A 20,485-nucleotide genomic window follows, 5' to 3' on the forward strand; every position below is an offset into this window, starting at 1 on the left:
CTGGGGAAACGAAAGTGCAGGCACAGTTAAATATGGTAAAAATCATTATTGCCAAGGATTTTGCATTCTACTTTTTTTTAATCATTCTTTTTTTTACAGGCACTTTAAAGCTACAGAGCAAACCAGTCTTGTCTTTCATAACACAACCTCTAAGCCTAGCTTCATGTATTCCCGTTCTTCTCTACAGAAACTACAAATCCCAGTATATAATTAAAATAAATAATCAGAATTCCCTCTGAAGTAATCCACTCCCACACACAGAAACCTTAAAGGATATAACATGCTTGCCGTGGATCCTGAGTTACGTAAAGCCTTACTAAACCATCACTGTTCCTTATGCAAAATTACCCTTTTCTCTCCCAGATATTATCTTAAAGGGTTTCCAAATCTTTTCAAACGGAATCACTGTTTTGTGATGAATTCTGTTACCATTTGCATGATATAAACCCTCCATATCCTTCTAAAACAATTTTAAATATTTGGGGGTTAAGGGGCTTTTTACTTAAATGTGTTAAGCAACACACATTTAACACCTGGAAACCAGGTAAAAACCAGATGACCATGGGCAGGGAGAAGAAGCCTAATGGTTAGTGCAGTGGCCTGAGAACTAGGGGAACTGGGCTTGATTCCCACTACAGCTCCTTGTGACTGGGCAAGTTACTTAACCCTCCTTGCCCCAGGTACAAAATAAGTGCATACCCTCCTCCCCCATCTTAATTGATTTTGCATTAGTTTTCCTGTTTCCATCCATTGAACTGCCATTACTTTGATCATTTTCTGTCATGGGGGGGGGGGGGGGGGGGGGGGGGATGACACAGAAGCATTATTCAGGTAGCATGCTACACTTTCCACGTGCAAACTGGTAACTCACTATTAATATGGGCCACATACCATCTCCTAATTTGGCACCATGCATTAATGGGAACATAAATGCATGACCTGCAATAAAGTGTGGGAATGTCCCCAAAAGTAGCAGCGCAAAATTTGCAGGCATCATGCAGTAAAATCCTGCATTATGCAGCAGCAACTGCAGATTTTACTGCTGTGTAGTAAAAGGGTCCCTAAACGCTCTCACATTGCCAAGCTCACATCTTGCAGTAATGAAATGTTGGGTGATCAGTTTGTTTTTCCAAAAGCCTTTGGTGCAAAGAGCCTCAGTAGGAATATCTTGGAGGCCCATAGTAGCATATTCCCGGATATTTTCCAGATCCAGCCTGACACATTGTTCCCAAAAGGGTCAATTTTGGGCAGTCCCACCATGCTAAGGTATTAGTTGGATCCCATATTCTACTGACATCTGTTCTTTATCCCTGTATAAATTTGCAGGGGATTATGTGTAATTAGATACTTTCTATAATAGATTTTATAGGACATTGAAATTCATCTTTCACTCATGCAACAAGACACGTTTTATGGAGATTTTTGGCCAATGATGACATAATAACCTATTGAGTGCTGTGAAGATGTCAGTGATAAGTTTGCTGTAGCACCGAGGTTGATTGAGGTCTTTTCCTCCATGTGTTATTGTTATGATTTTTATTTTTATCTTCATTTTTGCTCAGCACTTTTAGGAACATCCTTCAGCAATTAACAATTTAGATTCTAAAGTATTTTGTTGAAAGGAATTTGAGTCATGTTTTGGAAGGCATCCAACAGATTACAGTTGATTGTAGAGTATGTGATGGTTGGTAGAGATACAAAGTAGATGATTTTGGTATTTATGGTATTTTATGCTGGGGGGGGGGGGCGCCGACTGATAGTCTGCAGGGGGGCACCAGAGACCCTAGGCACGGCCCTGTGTAAAAGGTCTGTTTGTGGATTAATTACTTTCAAATATTGGAATGTCTGTATCATATTACCCCTGTCTCTCCTTTCCTCCAGAGTATACACGTTGAGGACTTCGAGTCTCTCCTCCTATGTCTTGTGGCACACATCTCATACCATTTGCAACGCTTTTCTCTGAACCGCTTCGTCTTCAAGATACGGCCTCCAAAACTGAATACAATACTCCAAGTTGAGGTTGATGGTTGAAATTTGTTTATTGTTGATCTTAGGGGTGGGCAACCTCGGTCCTTGAGGGCCGCAACCCAGTTGGGTTTTCAGGACTTCTCCAATGAATATGCATCTTCTCTTCTTAATGAGTAACTCAGTTTCACTCTAGTTACAAACTCAATTACCTCCCACAAAAGTAACTTCAATTCCTGTTATCTTATTATACTATATTGAAAAAATTATTATTATTTAAAGACTGAACTATTGAACATGGAAATCAAGAATAGTGCCATCTGGCTGTAAGAGCACAGCAAAAGATTCAAGTTGGTGGATACAAGTTTCTCACACGATCTCAGAAGGCTATAAGGATTTTTGGGCATATTGATGGGCATACATTCTATGACTATTGACTAAGGGATTTTTTTTTTTACTAAGGTGTGCCGAAAATTGGCCTGCGCTGGTGTAGATGCGTGTATTGGTCGCGCGCAGGTCCATTTTTCAGCGCACCTGCATTAAAGGCCTTTTTGGGGGGGGTCAAAAATGGATGTGTGGCAAAATGAAAATTGACGCGCATCCATTTTGGGCCTGAGACCTTACCGCCACCCGCGCATCAAAAATGAAATTACCACCCGGGCCACATGCTAGCCGGGCGGTGGTTGAAAATTGACGCACGTAGGACATGCGTACGAGTCTATGCGGCTTAGTAAAAGGGCTCCTAAGTTGGTTATTTTGAAAGTGCATTACATGATGGACGTATACATCATAATAACTGTGGCATCTGGATAAGATGCTTATTTTTTATGTATTCTGCTGTGGTGTCACATTTGTCAATATATGAAAAATGCAAGCAATAGTGATGAAGCTGCAAAAAATATAGTTGAAGCAGTATGACTATTTTCCTTAGTCCTTCGGAAGAATGAGTGTGAGGTTATTTTAATAGTAGATGAGTGTGCGTGATTAAGTTAGTACATAAGTATTGCCACACTGGGACAAACCTAAGGTCCATCAAGCCCAGCATCCTGTTTCCAACAGTGGCCAATCCAGGTCACAAATACTTGGCAAGATCCCGAAAAAGTTCAATACATTTTATGCTGCTTATTCCAGAAATAAGCAGTGGATTTTTAATAATGGTCTATAGACGTTTCCTTTAGGAAGCAGTCCAAACCTTTTTAAAACTCTGCTAAGCTAATCACCTCTACCAAATTCTCTGGCAACAAATTCCAGAGTTTAATTTACATGTTAAGTGAAAAAAAATTTTCTCAGATTCGTTTTAAATTTACTAACTTGTAGTTTCATTGCATGCCCCCTAGTCCTAGTATTTTTGGAAATAGTATACATGCGATTCACATCTACCTGTTCCACTCCACTCCCCTCAGCCGTCTTTTCTCCAAGCTGAAGAACCCTAGCTGCTTCAGCTTGGAGAATGAGTGTGAATATATTTTGTACTGCTGCACTGACCCTATTGGTCCTTTTCATTGTCCTCTAGGCTTCTGGTTCTTGTCCCCTCCTTCCTGCAAGGCAGATTGTCCTTCTTGGCTCTGAGCACCTAGCACAGCTCTGTCCCTCTCCTGCTGGAAAATGGACTCTATTTTTCACCATTTGTCAAACTCATCTTCCTCCATTTAGCTCCACAATCTCCTTTTAAGCACAAACATTCTTTTGCCTAACCCTTTAAATAACTTCCTGTCATGGACCATCCTCTGTAATAAAGGAGTGCCTTCTCCAGACATCCCACATCCCATCTCTTTACAATAACGTCAGCTCGTCAGCAATTGTGAATATCCAGTACAATGACTCTTGCCCTGGGGAAGAAAGACTTCTGGTTTGCTTTTTTGCTTGCTGTAAATAACTGTTCTATTTATATTGCAATAAACCTTTGCAATTCAGGGGAAGAAAAAGTCTTCTTTGTGGATGCTGAATGTTTAACTGTCCAGATAGTAATGCATGAGTATGTTTTCTGAGGCCAGAAACATCCCCTCCTCCCAAATCAGAGAAGGATGATATCCCCTGATGTGGGGGGAGGGCCTGAAATTTGAATTTATGCCACTGGTGACTACATACTCAGAAAGGAGTTTCAAGCAAGGAGAAGTAGAGGCTGACCAGCAGATGAATCCAACACTGGAGATATTATGAAGAATTACTTAATTGTCGCTGATATAGGAGGAGCCGACATGGTCCATGTTTCGTTGTCGCAAAACGCCTACATAGTTCCTCGGAAAAGAAAAAGCATGCGCAAATAAACACTGCTGGCCATTTCGGTTTTACAGCAATCCTCGAGTCGGCATCTCCTGACTGTTTGGTATATAAAGTGTTTTCCGAGGAACTATTACAAGACCCCCGATGTAGACGTTTTGCGACGATGAAACACGGACCGTGTCGGATCCTCCTATATGTGCGACAATTCTTCATAATATCTCCAGTGTTGGATTCGTCTGTTGGTCAGCCTTTACTTCTCCTTGCTTTTCCGGAGATGGGAAGGCGGTAGAACTAGAGGACATGAATTGAGGTTGAAGGGGGGCAGACTCAGGACTAATGTCAGGAAGTATTTTTTCACGGAGAGGGTGGTGGATGTGTGGAATGCCCTCCCGCGGGAGGTGGTGAAGATGAAAACGGTAATGGAATTCAAACATGCGTGGGATAAACACAAAGGAATCCTGTTTAGAAGGAATGGTTCCGTGGAATCTTAGCGGAGATTGGGTGGCGATGCCAGAAACAAAACGGGAGCTGGGTAGACTTTGGTTTACGCCCTGGTCGTGACTGAATAGATAGGGATGGGCTGGGAGTGTAAATTTTAAGGGGCTTCAGAACTTAGTTCAATAACAGTACTGGGCAGACTTCTACGGTCTGTGCCCTGAGAAAGGCAAGGACAAATCAACCTCAGGTATACATATAAAGTATCACATATCATGTAAAATAAGTTTATCTTGTTGGGCAGACTGGATGGACCGTAAAGGTCTTTATCTACCATCATTTACTATGTTACTATACTGCTTATTTTCGAAAGAGAAGGGTGGCCATCTTCCGACACAAATCGGGAGATGGCCGGCCTTCTCCTAAACCCAGCCAAATCGGTATAATCGAAAGCCGATTTTGGCCGGCTTCAACTGCTTTCGGTTGCAGGGCTGGCCAAAGTTCAAGGGGGTGTGTCAGCAGGGTACTGAAGGTGGGAAGGGGGCATGGTTAAGAGATGGCCGGCTTCGGCTGATAATGGAAAAAGAAGGCCGGCTCTGACGAGCATTTGGCCGACTTTACTTGTTCCTTTTTTGTTCACGACCAAGCCTTGAAAGGTGCACGAATTGACCAGATGACCACCGGAGGGAATTGGGGATGACCTCCCCTTACTCCCCCAGTGGTCACCAACCCACTCCCACCAAAAATAAATTGTAAAAACATTTTTTGCCAGCCTCTATGCCAGCCTCAAATGTCATACCCAGCTCCATCACAGCACTATGCAGGTCCCTGGAGCAGTTTTAGTGGGTACTGCAGTGCACTTCAGGCAGGCGGACCCAGGCCCATCCCCTGTTACATTTGTGGTGGTAAATGTGAGCCCTCCAAAACCCACCCGAAACTCACTGTACCCACATCTAGGTGCTCCCATTCATCCCTAAGGGCTATGGTAGTGGTATACAGTTGTGGGGGTTTGGGTGTTGGGGGGGAGTTTGGCGGGCTCAGCACCCAAGGTAAGGGAGCTATGCACCTGGGAGTAATTTGTGAAGTCCACTGCAGTGCCCCCTAGGGTGCGCGGTTGGTGTCCTGGCATGTGAAGGGGACTAGTGCACTATTAATGCTGGCTCCTCCCACGACCAAATGGCTTGGATTTGGCCGGGTTTGAGATGGCCGCCATTAGTTTCCATTATCGGCAAAAACCAATGGCGGCGATCTCTAATGCAAGGACAAATCAAACTTAGGTTTACATATAAAGTATCACATACCATGTAAAATGAGTTTATCTTGTTGGGCAGACTGGATGGACCGCTCAGGTCTTTATCTCCCGTCATTTACTATGTTACTCTTTGGGGTTCTACATGGAATGTTGCTACTAATTGGGATTCCAGAATCTTCAGAACTTTTAGTACAAGAAGAGTGCTGGGTAGACTTCTACGGTCTGTGCCCTGAGAATGGCAAGGACAAATTAAACTCGGGTATAAAGTATCACATCCCATGTAAAATGAGTTTATCTTGTTGGGCAGACTGGATGGACCGTACAGGTCTTTATCTGCAATCATCTACTATGTTACCATGAACCAGGGAATAAGCCCCTCACTCCTATTCATTTCTCTGATGCAAACACTAGAAGAAAATTAAAGCAACCTTAAGATATCAATTGGTCTCTTTTTGCTCTGCAATAAAAGGCAGAGAGGAGCCCAGGGTGCACAAAAAACAGGTTTTTCTAAAGGGGTTTTGTCTTCTGAAAACACTGGATAGGTTTTCTGTTCCAGCTTTTGTGTGTGTGTGTGTGTGTGTGTGTGTGTGTGTGTGTGTGTGAGAGAGAGAGAGAGAGAGGTGGGGGTACATATAAGAGAGGGAGAACAGATGAAGGATGGGGGGACATGGGGGAAAGAGAGGGAGAGAGAAAGGGGGCAAGACTGGATGGGGGGGGGGAGAAAGAGAAATACAGAAAACAGGACAATGCTAGATTAGGAGAAAGAGAGAGCAGAGACAGGCTAATAGTGAATAGGAGATGGGGAGAGAGACAGGCAATGATGACAAATGGTGCGGGAGGGGGGGAAAAGAGAGAGAGAGCGAGAGAAGGGCAGAGAGAGAGACAGGGCCATCACAATTAGGAAAAATTAATTGGCCAGACAGCAAAGTTAGAAAAAATAATTTTATTTTTAATTTAGGATGAAGTAATGTAGTAGCCGTGTTAATCCATAAATAAAAGAAAAAATGGAAAATAAGGTGACAACTTTTTTTGCACAATACAATTGTTGACTAGCTATCAGAGGCCAAAATCACCTCCTTCAGGTCTGGACTGTATAGTGTTGTTATCATATGCTTGTCCTGACTTAAGGAAGGAGGTTTTGGCCTCTGAAAACTAGTTAAAAATGTAGCAAGTAAGTCCAATAAAAAGGCCTCACCTTATTTTCCATTTTATTTGTTAATTTATGATACAGCAACTGGAATATGTCAGTTTTTGACATTTATATCTGCTCTCTATGTGTGTCAGTACAGAGGGACATGTGTCACTCTCTATTTTTCTGATGTTGTACTATTTGCAAAGTGTGACTTCTTGGGGGTTGAGGAAGATGCTGGACTAGGGAGCTAGGCCTGTCTGGGAGGCAAGTGTTAACAGACTTGTATGTATTTCCTGAATACTGTAAATATTGTTGCATTATTTTGAATTTTTTTGGCACTTCCTGGAAGTGTGAGTATGTGATTCTCATAAAGAGCGTGAGTGTTTCGACCCTCTGAATGTTACAAAATGTGGCCCCTGATAGGAAAAGGCTGGACAAGTCTGCTGTAGTGGTTGTTCTCGTGTCACACCTGATGAAGTCTGAATGTACTCAAAAGTGGAGTACACGAGCGTCATCAAAGAAAGTCCAGAGAGTAGGGTAGGCTGGCTCTTCCAAAGGAGACGCTTGCTCAAACATGGGGTCTTTATTGAAAGTCATAAAGCAACTTAAACGACTCAACATAGCTACTGTGTTTCGGTGCCCAAGCGCCTGCTTCAGGAGTCTTACAGTATAGGCTGTACAGTGGTGATTCCAAGGTCAAATCCTACCAAAACAGATAAAAGTTGTCCACAGTATAAGGTGAACGCATACAACAGCAAAGGCTGAAAGATCAGTCTGAATGTACCATGGCACAGTGAGCGGGAGACATAGTCTTAGTCTGTAATGAGTACCAAGAAAAGTGGTTACCTATATTCAATCTTGATATTTTGCAAACTCTGATGGCTGAGGTGGGGGTGGGGGGCAGGGCACTAGGACAGGTTTGGGAAGCTGTGTCCTAGCTGCTGGGGTTTGGTCTTAACCCATCCCCTTTCTGTGCATATCTTAGGCGCATGGCCTGCCTCTAATCAGGAAAATCCAACCAACTATTGTCGTTTTTACAGCTCTCAGCACTTACTAGAGTCTCTGATTCTTTCGTAAGCAACTGCGTATTTATTGATAACCTCAGCTCTCTTCTCCACCCCTAAGGAACCCAATAAACCAGTGCTTCTCAACCCTCTTCTGGAGGCATACATAGCCAGCTGGGTTTTCAGGGTGAAAATGAGTATCCAAGTTATGTCATACAAATTAATTGTGGCAGTGGTGATTTATGTCAGTTGTCACCCGGAGCGCATCGCCACTGCGTACCCCCCCCGGGGCATCAACTCCTGGGGGTGCAGGGAGCAGTTGCACGTCTGTCGACTCCGCCGGTTCCCTGCACCGGAACAGGAAGTAATGTCAGAAGGAGCAGGGAACCGGCGCATCCGTGCACTCCCCTTGCAGCGTGCACCCTGGGCAGACCGCCCCCCCCCCCCAGCCTTGGTACACCACTGCATTGTGGTAATACTGAAAACTTGACCAGCTTGGTGTGCGCCTCCAGGAGAGCAAGCATTGCAATAAACACACCTCCAGGTTCCAGATTTTTCTATGAGAGGAAGAGGCCGTAGTAATCATGATTAGCATAAGGATTACCAGACCTGGGGGCCAGTGAAAGGGCTGTCTCGCCTGACCTCCGTCTCCAAACACCAAGAAACAGATGCTTAGAGCATTGCTTCTCAACCCAGTCAACGGAGCACGCTGAGCCAGTTGGGTTTTCAAGATAGCCACAATAAATATAAGTACACTAGTAAAAAAGGCCCGTTTCTGACACAAATGAAACGGGCGCTAGCAAGGTTTTCCTTGGAGTGTGTATGTTTGGGAGAGTGTATGTGAGAGTGACTGTTTGAGAGTCAGAGTGAAAGTGTGAGTGTGTGAGAGAGAGAGTGAGTCTGGGTGTGAGTGTGTTTGTGAGAGAGTGTGTGTGTGAGAATGAGAGTGTGTGCAAGTGTGTATGTGAGACACAGTGTGAGAGAGAGTGTGTGTGTGTGGGCGAGAGAGAGAGTGTCTGTGAGACACAGATTCTCTGTGAGAGTGAGTGTATGAGACCAAGCGAGTGTGTGAGTGACTGTGTGGCACATAGAGAGTGAATGTGATACAGTGTGAGACAGAGTGTGTGAGAGTGAGAGTCAGAAAGACATTGTATATGAGAGAGAGAGTGTGAGCCGTGCCCTCCCAATCCATGGCCATCTGTCCCCTGCCCCCTCCATTCATCCTTTTCCAGCAATTCCCCTATCTCCCTGAGCCCTGCCCTCCCAATCCATGGCCATCCATGTTTCTCTGTCACCTGCTCCCTCCATTCGTCCCTATCCAGCATTTCCCCTCTCTGCCTGAGGCCTGCCCTGCAATCCATATCCATCCATGCCCATCTGTCCCCTCCATTCATCCCTATCCAGCAATTCCCCTCTCCCTGAGTCCTGCCCTTCCAATCCATGTCCATCCATGCTCCTCTGTCACCTGGCCCCTCCATTTTTCCCTATCCAGCATTTCCCCTCTCTGCCTGAGGCCTGTCCTGCAATCCATATCCATCCATGCCCATCTGTCCCCTCCATTCATCCCTATCCAGCAATTCCCCTCTCCCTGAGTCCTGCCCTTCCAATCCATGTCCATCCATGCTCCTCTGTCACCTGGCCCCTCCATTTTTCCCTATCCAGCATTTCCCCTCTCTGCCTGAGGCCTGCCCTGCAATCCATATCCATCCATGCCCATCTGTCCCCTATCCAGCAATTCCCCTCTCCCTGAGCTCTGCCCTCCCAATCCATGCCCATCCATGCTCCTCTGTCCCCTGCCCCCTCCATTCTTCCTTTTCATGTAATTCCCCTCTCTTCCTTCCATGACCCCCCCTCGCATCCATGCTCCTCTCTGTCCCATGTCCCAGCCTGGCCCGCCCTCTTCTTCCCCCCCCCTCTTCGCATCCATGCTGTCGTTTTTCCCCTGCCCTCCTGCTCCCAGTGTTCAACTTTGCTGCCCACCCTCTTCTATCCCCCCAACATCCCTTTTCTTTTTTTTTTAATTTTTTTTATTTACCTCCGTGGTGGCGGTTCCGGCAGCGCAGCGTCAGGGAAGGAGGCGGCGTTTCCGACGTCTAGCCTTCCCTTCGCTGTGTTCCGCCTTCTTCTGACGTCATCATTGACGTCAGAAGAAGGCGGAACACAGCGAAGGGAAGGCTAGACGTCGGGAGCGCCGCCTCCTTCCCTGACGCTGCGCTGCCGGAACCGCCACCACAGAGGTAAATCTAATATAGTAAAACGCACCGTGCGTGGGTGCGATCCGTTTGTTTTTTTTTCTGCCCTCGCGATCCGTGTGTTTTCCCCGCCCTCGACGTCATGACATTTGACGCGAGGGCGGGGCAGAGACGGCTGGGTGGCTTCACACCACGAACACCACGAACGCCACGAACCCTCTTCAGAGAGTGTTTTAGTGACTTCAGAACGTTGTCCTCATTAGAACGTTCATGGTGCGTTTTATTATATTAGATAAGTATTGTCATACTGGGACAGACCAAAGGTCCATCAAGCCCAGTATCCTGTTTCCAACAGTGACCAATCCAGGTCACAAATACCTGGCAAGATCCCAAAAAAGTACAAAACATTTTATGCTGCTTATCCCAGAAATAAGCAGTGGAGTTTCCCCAAGTCCATTTTAATAATGGTCTTTGGACTTTTCCTTTAGGAAGTCGTCCAAACCTTTTTAAAACCCCGCTAAGTTAACTGCCTTTACCACATTCTCTGGCAATGAATTCCAGAGTATGATTACACGTTGAGTGAAGAAACATTTTCTCCGATTCGTTTTTTTTTTTTTGCATTTCCAAGCATATGACATCTTTAATTCTAATGAAATAAAATCTAAAAAAAAAAACCCCGTCTAAATCCAGAGTTTAATTACATGTTGAGTGAAGAAACATTTTCTCTGATTCATTTTAAATTGATTACTTTGTAGCTTCATCGAATGCCCCCTAGTCCTAGTAGATTTGGAAAGACGCTTCACGTCTACCCTTTCCACTCCACTCATTTTATAGACCTCTATCATATCTCCTCTCAGCCGCCTTTTCTCCAAGCCGAAGAGCCTTAGCCGCTTAAGCCTTTCCTCATAGGGAAGTCGTCCCATCCCCTTTATCATTTTCGTCGCCCTTCTTTGTACCTTTTCTAATTCCATGAGCATGCACTGTTTCCTTGGTATTGTAAAGGGGTCCGCTTCCTCCACTCTGGGTTGGGGCCGGCAGCCCTGTTAGGCTCACAGGTTTCCAGCAAAGAACCAGACTGCCATATGGACTTAATACTAAAGTGCTTTATTCTCAATTTAGTTCCACTCTCAAAATTGAAATGCAGTTCACAAACAGGGTTCGGGCCGGGTTCCAAACTCCAGCCAACATTCAGTTCCTTAACAATTCAGGCCCACTTCCCTGTTCCCTTGCACTACCTTCCCCTCTCCCTCAGAAGGGCTCAGTCAAAGTTCAGTCTGCTATTCTATACATCCCAATAATTAAACCCTTTCAAAAACAGTCTCTTCAAAGGAAACCACTATTTAATGCCCCTCCTTTTCACAGCACCCAGGAGGACCCTGTACCAAACAGGTCTGGCAGCATTCCTCCTACCTCACAGCACCACACCCCTGTGGCCTCTCACACTACCTTCATGTGCTGGACAGGGCTACATTTACATTCTCCCACTCCATGGCAGCTTACTCTTCCCCCCCAGGGAAGCTCCAGTGGCAGGCCCTCCTGTCCTCTAGGGCAGCTTCTCTCTTACTCAGTTTCCTCTCCCTCCTGGTGGCTGGGAGTCACCCAGAAATCTCTCCCCCTCTCACAGCTGGAGGGAATTATATACCTGAGATGCAGCTAAGGGACTGAGCTTCACCTCCCCTTCTCCCTCTAGTAGGGAAGGGAGTAACTGGCTCCCCTAGCACTGAACCACTGCTCCCCCCTGCTGGGCTTGGAAATCCATTCCACCCTTTGGGGCTACCCTCCTCTCTCCTGCTTGCAAGGGCTTCTGGGAACCGTAGTTCAGGGATTAGCTGCTTCTCTGTGGGGCCTCGAGTGCTAGCTTTGTCACAGTATGCAAATCTCTCTTAGAGGAAATATATAAAACAGGGTTTCCAGTTGGTTCCAGATTTGCCCAACAGGGTTGATCCAGTCCTGGGTTTACTACACTGCATGCAGGAACTTGTAGTTTTGATTTCCCTAATGTATTCTTTAAGACAGAGGTTCCCACTTCCAGTCCTGGAGTACTGTAGAAAATGAACCTAACTATGAACATTGGTTCAGGCCTAAAATGATTATAAAAGCTGACAGGCCAGAGCTTGTGTGACACTGGCCTGAACTCCAGTGTGGCTCAACTCATGATCTGTTGAGACACCCTGGAGCAAGCAGAAATGAAGAAGGGGCGAGGATGGAAAAACAGAGTAACATGGTTTAGCAACAAGATGGTCACAGATGTTTTAGTGAAAAATAGAACAAGATAACTCCTCAGGAAGATGACTATCCAGCTCATTTTCGAAAGAGATCGCCGGCGATCTTCCGACACAAATCGGGAGATCGCTGGCGATCTCTCAAAAGCGGCGAAATCGGTATAATTGAAAGCTGCTTTTTTGACACCATCATCGCTTTCCCGTTGCCGAGCCGGCGAAGGTTCAAGGAGGCGTGTCGGCGGCATAGCGAAGGTGGGGCATGGGCGGGCATGGACATGGCTACCAGATAGCCAGCTTCAGCGCATAATGGAAAAAACAAAAGCGGCGTTAATCAGTATTTCGCTGGTTTTACTTGGTCCTTTTATTTTCACGACGAAGCCTCAAAAAGGTGCCCCAACTGACCAGATGACCACCGGAGGGAATGGGGTATAACCTCCCTGTATTCCCCAAGTGGTCACCAACCCCCTCCCACACAAAAAAAAAATAATAAAAACCTTTTTTGCCAGCCTGTATGGCAGCCTCAAATGTCATACCAGCTCCCTGACAGCAGCATGCAGGTCCCTGGAGCAGTTTTTGTTGGTTGCAGTGGACTTCAGGCAGGCGGACCCAGGCCCATCCCCCCCTACCTGTTACACTTGTGGTGGTAAGTGTTGAGCCCTCCAACCCCCCCCCCCAAACCCACTGTATCCATTTGTAGGTGCCCCCCTTCACCCATAAGGGCTATGGTAATGGTGTACAGTTCTGGGCAGTGGGTTTTGGGGGGGAAGGGAAGGGTGCTATGCACCTGGAAGCTAATTTGTTTTTGTTTTTTAATTTTTAAGTGCCCCCTAGGGTGCCTGGTTGGTGTCCTGGCATGTCAGGGGGGCCAGTGCACTACAAATTCTGGCTCCTACCATGGCCAAATACCTTGCTTTTGTCCGGATTTGAGATGGCCAGGTCCGGTGTCCATTATGGCTGAAAATTGGAGCCGGCCATCTCATCTAAACCCGGTGATCCGCTGGCGATCCTATTCTAAACCCGGCGAGCGATTTGGCCACCGCCAAGCATATTTCGAAAATATGCTTGGCTCTGCCCGCTTACGGCGCCGGCCCCGAAGATGGCCGGCCATCAATTTCGCTGGCGCCGTTCAATTATGCCCCTCTATGTCTTCCAAGAAGAGCTAGTCCATTATTAGCTTTTCCAGTAAGTACTAACCACATTATTATAATAGCCAATCAGTGTAAACCATAATATTATCATATATCCAATAAGTGTGATTATTGTCAGATTATCTATGTAAGACCTGTTATGTTAATGAATGTATATAAGTAATTGTATTTCCTACTTCTTTGGAGACAGTCACAGCCAGTACCTTTGTGCAAGCAGGGCTGCTCTCCCATGAGAAACTAATCAATTGTATCTGCATTGGCAAGTAATAATAAAAGAATTGTTTTTCTTTTAAAAAATAAATCCTATTGCTTTCTCATACGTAGCCTTGGGTCTTTTATCTTTGCAAATTGGCTTTGGCTGTATTCTCATGAGAAATTACTATTTGCTTTCTATGCTTGGTAAGTAATAAAAAATTGCATTTCTCATACCTACGTAGCCTTGGTTTATTTATTCCACCTATTAGGGGGTGGCTGGTCCATACTACTCTAGTAAGGGATAAATAAACCTAAATAGTTCAGTACCCTTTGCCAGTCAGGTTTTCAGGATATCCACAATAAATGTGCATGCCTACTATCTCTATTGTATGCAAATGTCTCTCATGCATATTTGTGAGTAGTTATTTTCCTGAAACTCCCCAGGCGCTACCTGTATTACCACAATATTCATTAGAGAGAACCTGAAAACCCGACTTGTTGATGGCCCTCGAGAACTGGAAGTGGATATCTTAAAAATCAGACTGGCTGGCAAGGGGACAACCGGCGGTCAGCCGCCGATGGCCAGTGTTTTGTCCCCTGAGCAGCAAGTGTGGAACTGCTGCGAGACGGACTGCCCACAGATGAAAGAGTTGGCGAGTCCTTTGATTAGCGCTGGCGAAGGAGCGTCAACGCTTTTGGACCTGGAATAAACAACTCCATCGCTCCCGAATTATTCAACCACCATGCCCAAAGGAGTGGAGGAGTGAAACTGAGGACGTTTACAGCAGAACCCGAATCAGCGGGACTACTCCTAAACACCTAAGAGAAATCAACTTGGAGTTTTTGGCTCCTGGGGAGGTTACATTGAAAACCATCTGGAAGGCGCTTCAGGACCTAACGGTTTCAGATATAATTTTATTAGAGAGTTACATGGACAATTTAACTGAACCCTTTGAGAGTGAAAAATTGATATAACAAATGATTCTACATGAGCAAGAAGTGGTTATGATCTTGAAAATGATAATAGACCAGAAACTTTGAAAAAATAAAATGAACATTATTATAGATGATTAATATTGAGATTATTGTTTTTCCCAGAGTTCCGGGTATGACCAAGTTTTCCTCAGAAATATTTTTTCAATTATTACTTTAAAAGGAGTGAAGCCTGTGAAAACTGGGATTACTTTAATCAGTGGGATCTGAATTAGAGACTTAAGTATATGTATTGTTAAACAACTTCTGGTTTTTAAAAGAGAGAGTGTAATCAGCTCTATTATCTAGAGGAGTGGCCTAGTGGTTAGGGTGGTGGGCTCTGGGCCTGAGGAACTGAGTTTGATTCCCACTTCAGGCACAGGCAGCTCCTTGTGACTCTGGGCAAGTCACTTAACCCTCCATTGCCCCAGGTACAAATAAGTACCGTACCTGTATATAGTATGTAAGCTGCATTGAGCCTGCCATGAGTGGGAAAGTGTGGGGTACAAATGTAACAAAAAAAAAATATTGGACAATAAGTATGTTTTTAATGAAATGATTTGACTATACACCGTATTGGCCTTGAAGAAGCCATAGATGATCAATGTGGAATAATGAATTAGACGAGTAATATCTGGAGATAATCAGGTTAATACCACAATTTTTTTTTCTGTTTACTGCTTAATTGATCTCCTTATCTTGTTTCACTCTACCTATTTATTTTATTTTTTGTTACATTTGTACCCCACACTTTCCCACTCATAGCAGGCTCAATGCAGCAGGCAATGGAGGGTTAGGTGACTTGCCCAGAGTCACAAGGAGCTGCCTGTGCCGGGAATTGACCTCAATTCCTCAGGACCAAAGTCCACCACCCTAACCACTAGGCCACTCCTTAGACCACTAAGGAAGAGAATAGAATTACCTGATTGAAATAATTCCTATATATTACTTTCTCTGTATTTCTGGCAAGTTGTTTTATCGCTTGTAAAAATGTAAATGGTTATAAATAAAAAAAATATAAAAAATCAGACTGACTTGGGCCTCCCTGAGAACTGAGTTGAGAAACCCCAAGCCCTGGGATAAAATTAGGACTGGACGAACCCTGTCTAGTGAATCTGGAGCCAGTTGACAATTGTAAGGAGGCTTCTCAACCCAGTCCTCGGGCCACATCTGGTCCCATTGGGTTTTCAGGATATCCACAATGAAAGATTTGCATGCACTTCCTCCTTGGTATGCAAATCTCTCTCATGCATATTCATTGTGGATAAGTGAACTAGATGTGCAGGGCCAGTCTCAGGCAAGGGCGACAGGGGCGGTTGCACAGGGCCTCGCACTCCTAGGGGCCCCACATCCCTGGCACATCTGCCTCCTCATCTCGGAACTGCTCCATGCTTTAATGTGCATCTGCATTTCAGTAGAGAGCGATAGCAGTTTTCATAACCCATCGGCTGCTGAACCCAGAGCCTCCTCACTGCTGTGTCCCGCCCCTTTTGATGTCACTTCCTCTTTCTGAAAGGGTGGGATGCAGCAGCGAGGAGCCTCTGGCCTTGATGGCTGATGGGATATGAAAATTATTGAAGCTGCCTGCCACTCTCTACTGAAACGTAGTGGATGCATCTTAAGGTGTGGAGTGAGTGGATTTTATTTTATTTTTTATAAATTTTAAAAACCTTAATGGGGGCAGGACTAAGTAAAGAAGGGGCTATATGGCGGGGGCAGGGGAAGAGGGCCCCACTGAAGTGGTCTGCACAGGGCCCTGCAATTGCTAAGACTGGCCCTGTAGATGCACTCCGAGACCGGGTTGAGAAGCCCTGGATTAGAGTGGTTTCTTTGCTATCTTATCATTCCATGCCAACCATCTCAACCCAAGCTATCAGCTTGAATTCCTTCAGGGGAGTGGTTCTCAACCCATTCCTTGGGAAGCAGCACTTGAATGGAATCCCACATTATATGTGGATTACTAGAGATTGGTGTCAGCTCTCTAGAATCACTGGGTGGGAGAAAGCCCAGCCCAAAGGGCATGGGCGTAGTTTGACAGTTTCATTTGGGAGGGGGGGGGGCAAAGGGTGGGGAGTGTCTCTCTCTATATCCTTTGAGCCCGCCGCCACAGCACTGGAGTCTTCCAGTGGCGCCTAGTATCGCCCCCCCCCCCCGTCTTTCAATCCCCTGAGCCACCGGCAGCCTCAGTGAAAGCAGCACGCATGCTACTCCAGATCTGCCCCAGAGGCCCTTCTATCTCCTACAGCTTCCTGCCTACGCAGGAACAGGAAGTTGAAGGAGAAAGAAAGGCTTCCGGGGGCAGGTCTAAAGCAGCATGCATGCTGATTTCTCGCAGAGGCTGCCGGCAGCTCGGGGGATTGGAGGATGGGGTGGCAGCTCATTTAGGGGGGGCACTTCCCCCCCTTACCCCCCCAAACTAAGTCCATGCCAAAGGGGAGTAGTGTTGATATAAGTTGCAGAGAAAATATGAGGGAAGCACGTGGTCTTTGGTCACCTGTACCCCTGCTGGGACCCTTGGGGATCCTGGATTGCAGTATAACCTCAGGCTGAGAACAAGGAGTAGTTGCCTGCTTCTATAGTGGCAACTGGAAGGGAATCAGAGTGTCAGGTGGATAAGGGGAAGCCAGCCTGGAAGCAGGAACCAGAGCATGGGAAGCCTGTTCAAGGCCAGGGTTCAGCCCTGCACGGTGCATCGCTTGAAGAAGGACAGCCTAAAGGGTCTGTGCCAGGGGCGTGGCCAGACTTCGGCGGGAGGGGGAGCCAGAGCCCGAGGTGAGGGGGCACATTTTAGCCCCCCCGGCACCGCTGACCCCCTGCCCGCCATTACCGACTCCCCCCCGCTATTTCCGACCCCCCCCCACCATTACTGACCCCCCCGCCACTGCGACCCCTGCCAACGACCCTCTCGACCCCCCTTCCGCCGCCAACCCTCCCCCGCCGTCGCTGTGGGCTACCTTTGCTGGCGGGGGACCCCAATCCCCGCCAACCAAGGAGGTCCTCTTCTTCCTCCGAAGGCTTCGTTCTGTTTCTGACGACCTGCACGTGCAGGACATCAGGAACAGAACAAAGCCTTCGGAGGAAGAAGAGGACCTCCTCGGCTGGCGGGGATTGGGGTCCCCCGCCAGCAAAGGTAGCCCACAGCGACAGCAGGGGAGAGTTGGCGGCGGGAGGGGGGGGTCGAGAGGGTCATCAGCAGGGGGGGCCACGGCCAAATCTGCGGGGGTCCAGCCCCCCCTGGCCCCACGTAGCTATGCCACTGGTCTGCGCCTGAGGGAGTTGGATTAGTATCAGGAGTAACAGAAGCAGCCTTGGGTTTATTACTGGCACAACAGTATGGGTAAAGAAAAGGAAGAAGTGTACATATGTAAATAACACGAGATTGGAAGTATTACTGTAAATGCATCAGGAAGGGAAAAAAGTTCAGGGATTCCTCTTGAAGGGATAACTGAATAATTGAAAAGTGTATTGCCTTCGAGGCGCTTCACAGTTGACTGCTTAATTCTTGTGTTTTAAGGAAGTCCTACAGCCACATTTCCCTTGGTCTTTTATTCAGTGACAACTTAAAAAGATTTGTTTGACCCCTGATGCAGGCTTTGATGCCGAAACACGGCCATGTCAGGCCGTCATTTTATCATTAATAAAGGTTTTTTGGATTTCCTCTTCAACTCATCCTCACTTTTTGTGTCCATTGGAGCTTGAAGTCACTGTAAAATGTCTGACTTCTGAAGGATTGTACCATTGACAGCCTGTTGCAGGAGTTACAGTAAAAGATGAGTTGCATTTTGGAATCATCTGAGTGCTGTGTGGTTCTTGGAGGTGAGAGCGGAGATGCTTACCCTCTGGACTGAGGGTCCCTTTTACTAAGCCGCGTAGGCGCCCACGCACGCCCAATGCACGCCAAATTGGAGTTACCGTGTGGCCCTTGCGGTAATTTCAGTTTTGGAGTGCATCCGCTACGTGCGTCTGAAAAATATTTTTTATTTTCTGACGCGCAGCAGCTGCACGCATCAAGTGGCATTTGATGCGCATAGACCATTACCGCCCGGTTACCGTGTGAGACCTTACCACTAGGTCAAGGGCTGGTGGTAAGGTCTCAGACCCAAAATGTCCATTTTCGGCAAAAAATTTTCAAAGGCATTTTTGGTAGGTGCGATGAAAAATAATTCTGCGTGGGCCCAAAACGCGCATCTACTCTACCCCAGGCCATTTTTCAGTGCACCTTAGTGAAAGGACCCTTGAACCAGGTAATACCGGAAAGTGTCACACGCTCCCAGTACCCCAGATCTCTATTCAGGACTGCTGACCCAATCCGAAGCTCGACTGCAGTTGAACTGGAACTGTGAGCATGGTGTGTGTAGTCCGCTAACACACCTGGTAAACTTTAGCTTGTGGCCCGGGTCAAACTGAAGGGAATCCCCCTGAACTGAGCTAGTGGTGGGCTGTGAGACCTGGGTTACATGAACATTTATCTCACAAATATTCATTGTGGATATCCTGAAAACCCTAACTGGCAGGATGTGTCCCAAGGACTGAGTTGAGAACCCCTGAATTGAGAAAAGAAGCACCAGTCCAAATAAAGGAAGGCAACAGGATCATTTTTATTTCAGTGATTAAAAAGAAGTTAATTAAACATTGCAAAATAAGCCACATAATATAGAACATGCAGGGATCACTAATATTCTTATAGTGTGGAAAAGCTGAGTTAGGATAGCAGGTTCAGAGGTCCCAGAGATGCCAAGTTACCCAATTCCAGGATGGAGATTTAGGTTCAGTTCTAGATTTCTGACAACCTCATCCTGGTGTATTATGGGACTTGCAGCACCGATTTCAATGTTCAGGATCAAACACTACAAATCCCACAGTGCTTTGGAATGTAAGTTCAAAGCCAGGACTGGCTAAAAAGTCTCCAGTTCCAAGAGGAAGAACTTAGCTGGTCCTGGGTTTCCGAGAAACCCATTCTAATGCTTTATGGAAGCCACAAGACAGATTTCAATGGGTAGAATCAGGGACTGCAAATACCACAAAGCTTTGAGATGTGAATTCAAAACCAGGACTGTCCAAAATGTCTCCCTACTGGAACTGGGTCACACCTCAACTAGGGTGGGGGCCACTCTCATGTGACTCTCCAGGAGCTTCTTTGCTGGGGCTCTTTCACTGAGTCACAGCCTAACCTTGTTATAAAAGAAAACAAAAGGATGTTCTTCCCTTGCTTGAGTACAGGTATCTTGAGAGGCCTTGTATACATAACAGAAGTTTGAAACATGATCTTTATTGACCTTTCAGGCCAAACAAGTTTCAGGGTTGAGAATGCGGCTGTTCCCTGCATGAAAAGACCACACATAATCACTAGAATTGTAAGCCATGGATTAATGTTTACAACTCCTGGCCTGTACATCAGTCAGACTTCACTTACGTTGCCAAAGCTGGCCCAACCAGTGAAGAAATATCTAGCAATGATATAGATAACAATCCTAGCTCTTCTTTTCAGCCGAAGGACATCATCACCTCAAAATCAGCAACTTAAAAATGCTAAAATTAAAATAAAAATGCAGCAATTTGTCCAGTCATATGAAATGAAGAGAGTTATACCTAGGTTTATTAAACTTGAAGCAACAGTTTTCCTGATGCTGATGGCAGCCATTTTGTGCAGAGGCACAGGATGTCCACTCCAAGGAGGTTTAATGACAAGAGACGACATTAGCCTATCTGGCCCATTATATGGGCTGAAGCCAGTAGGCGGAACTT

General features: G+C 46.1%; 1 protein-coding gene across 2 annotated transcripts in view; it reads right to left on the reverse strand.

Moving 5' to 3' along the window:
- SPACA4 (sperm acrosome associated 4) overlaps positions 1-20,485 on the reverse strand; it is a 101,188-nt gene that overhangs the window by 27,204 nt on the left and 53,499 nt on the right. The window contains exon 4 of one of the 2 annotated variants that reach the window (XR_003941523.1): positions 20,295-20,329. The exons of the other annotated variant lie outside the window; for it this stretch is intronic. The gene's annotated coding sequence lies outside the window, so the exon portion shown is untranslated. Of the gene's footprint in view, positions 1-20,294; positions 20,330-20,485 lie in introns of those variants that run through there. 2 annotated transcript variants of the gene reach the window in all.

Source organism: Microcaecilia unicolor, chromosome 3 (genome assembly GCF_901765095.1).
Source record: "Microcaecilia unicolor chromosome 3, aMicUni1.1, whole genome shotgun sequence".
Classification (NCBI taxonomy): domain Eukaryota; kingdom Metazoa; phylum Chordata; class Amphibia; order Gymnophiona; family Siphonopidae; genus Microcaecilia; species Microcaecilia unicolor.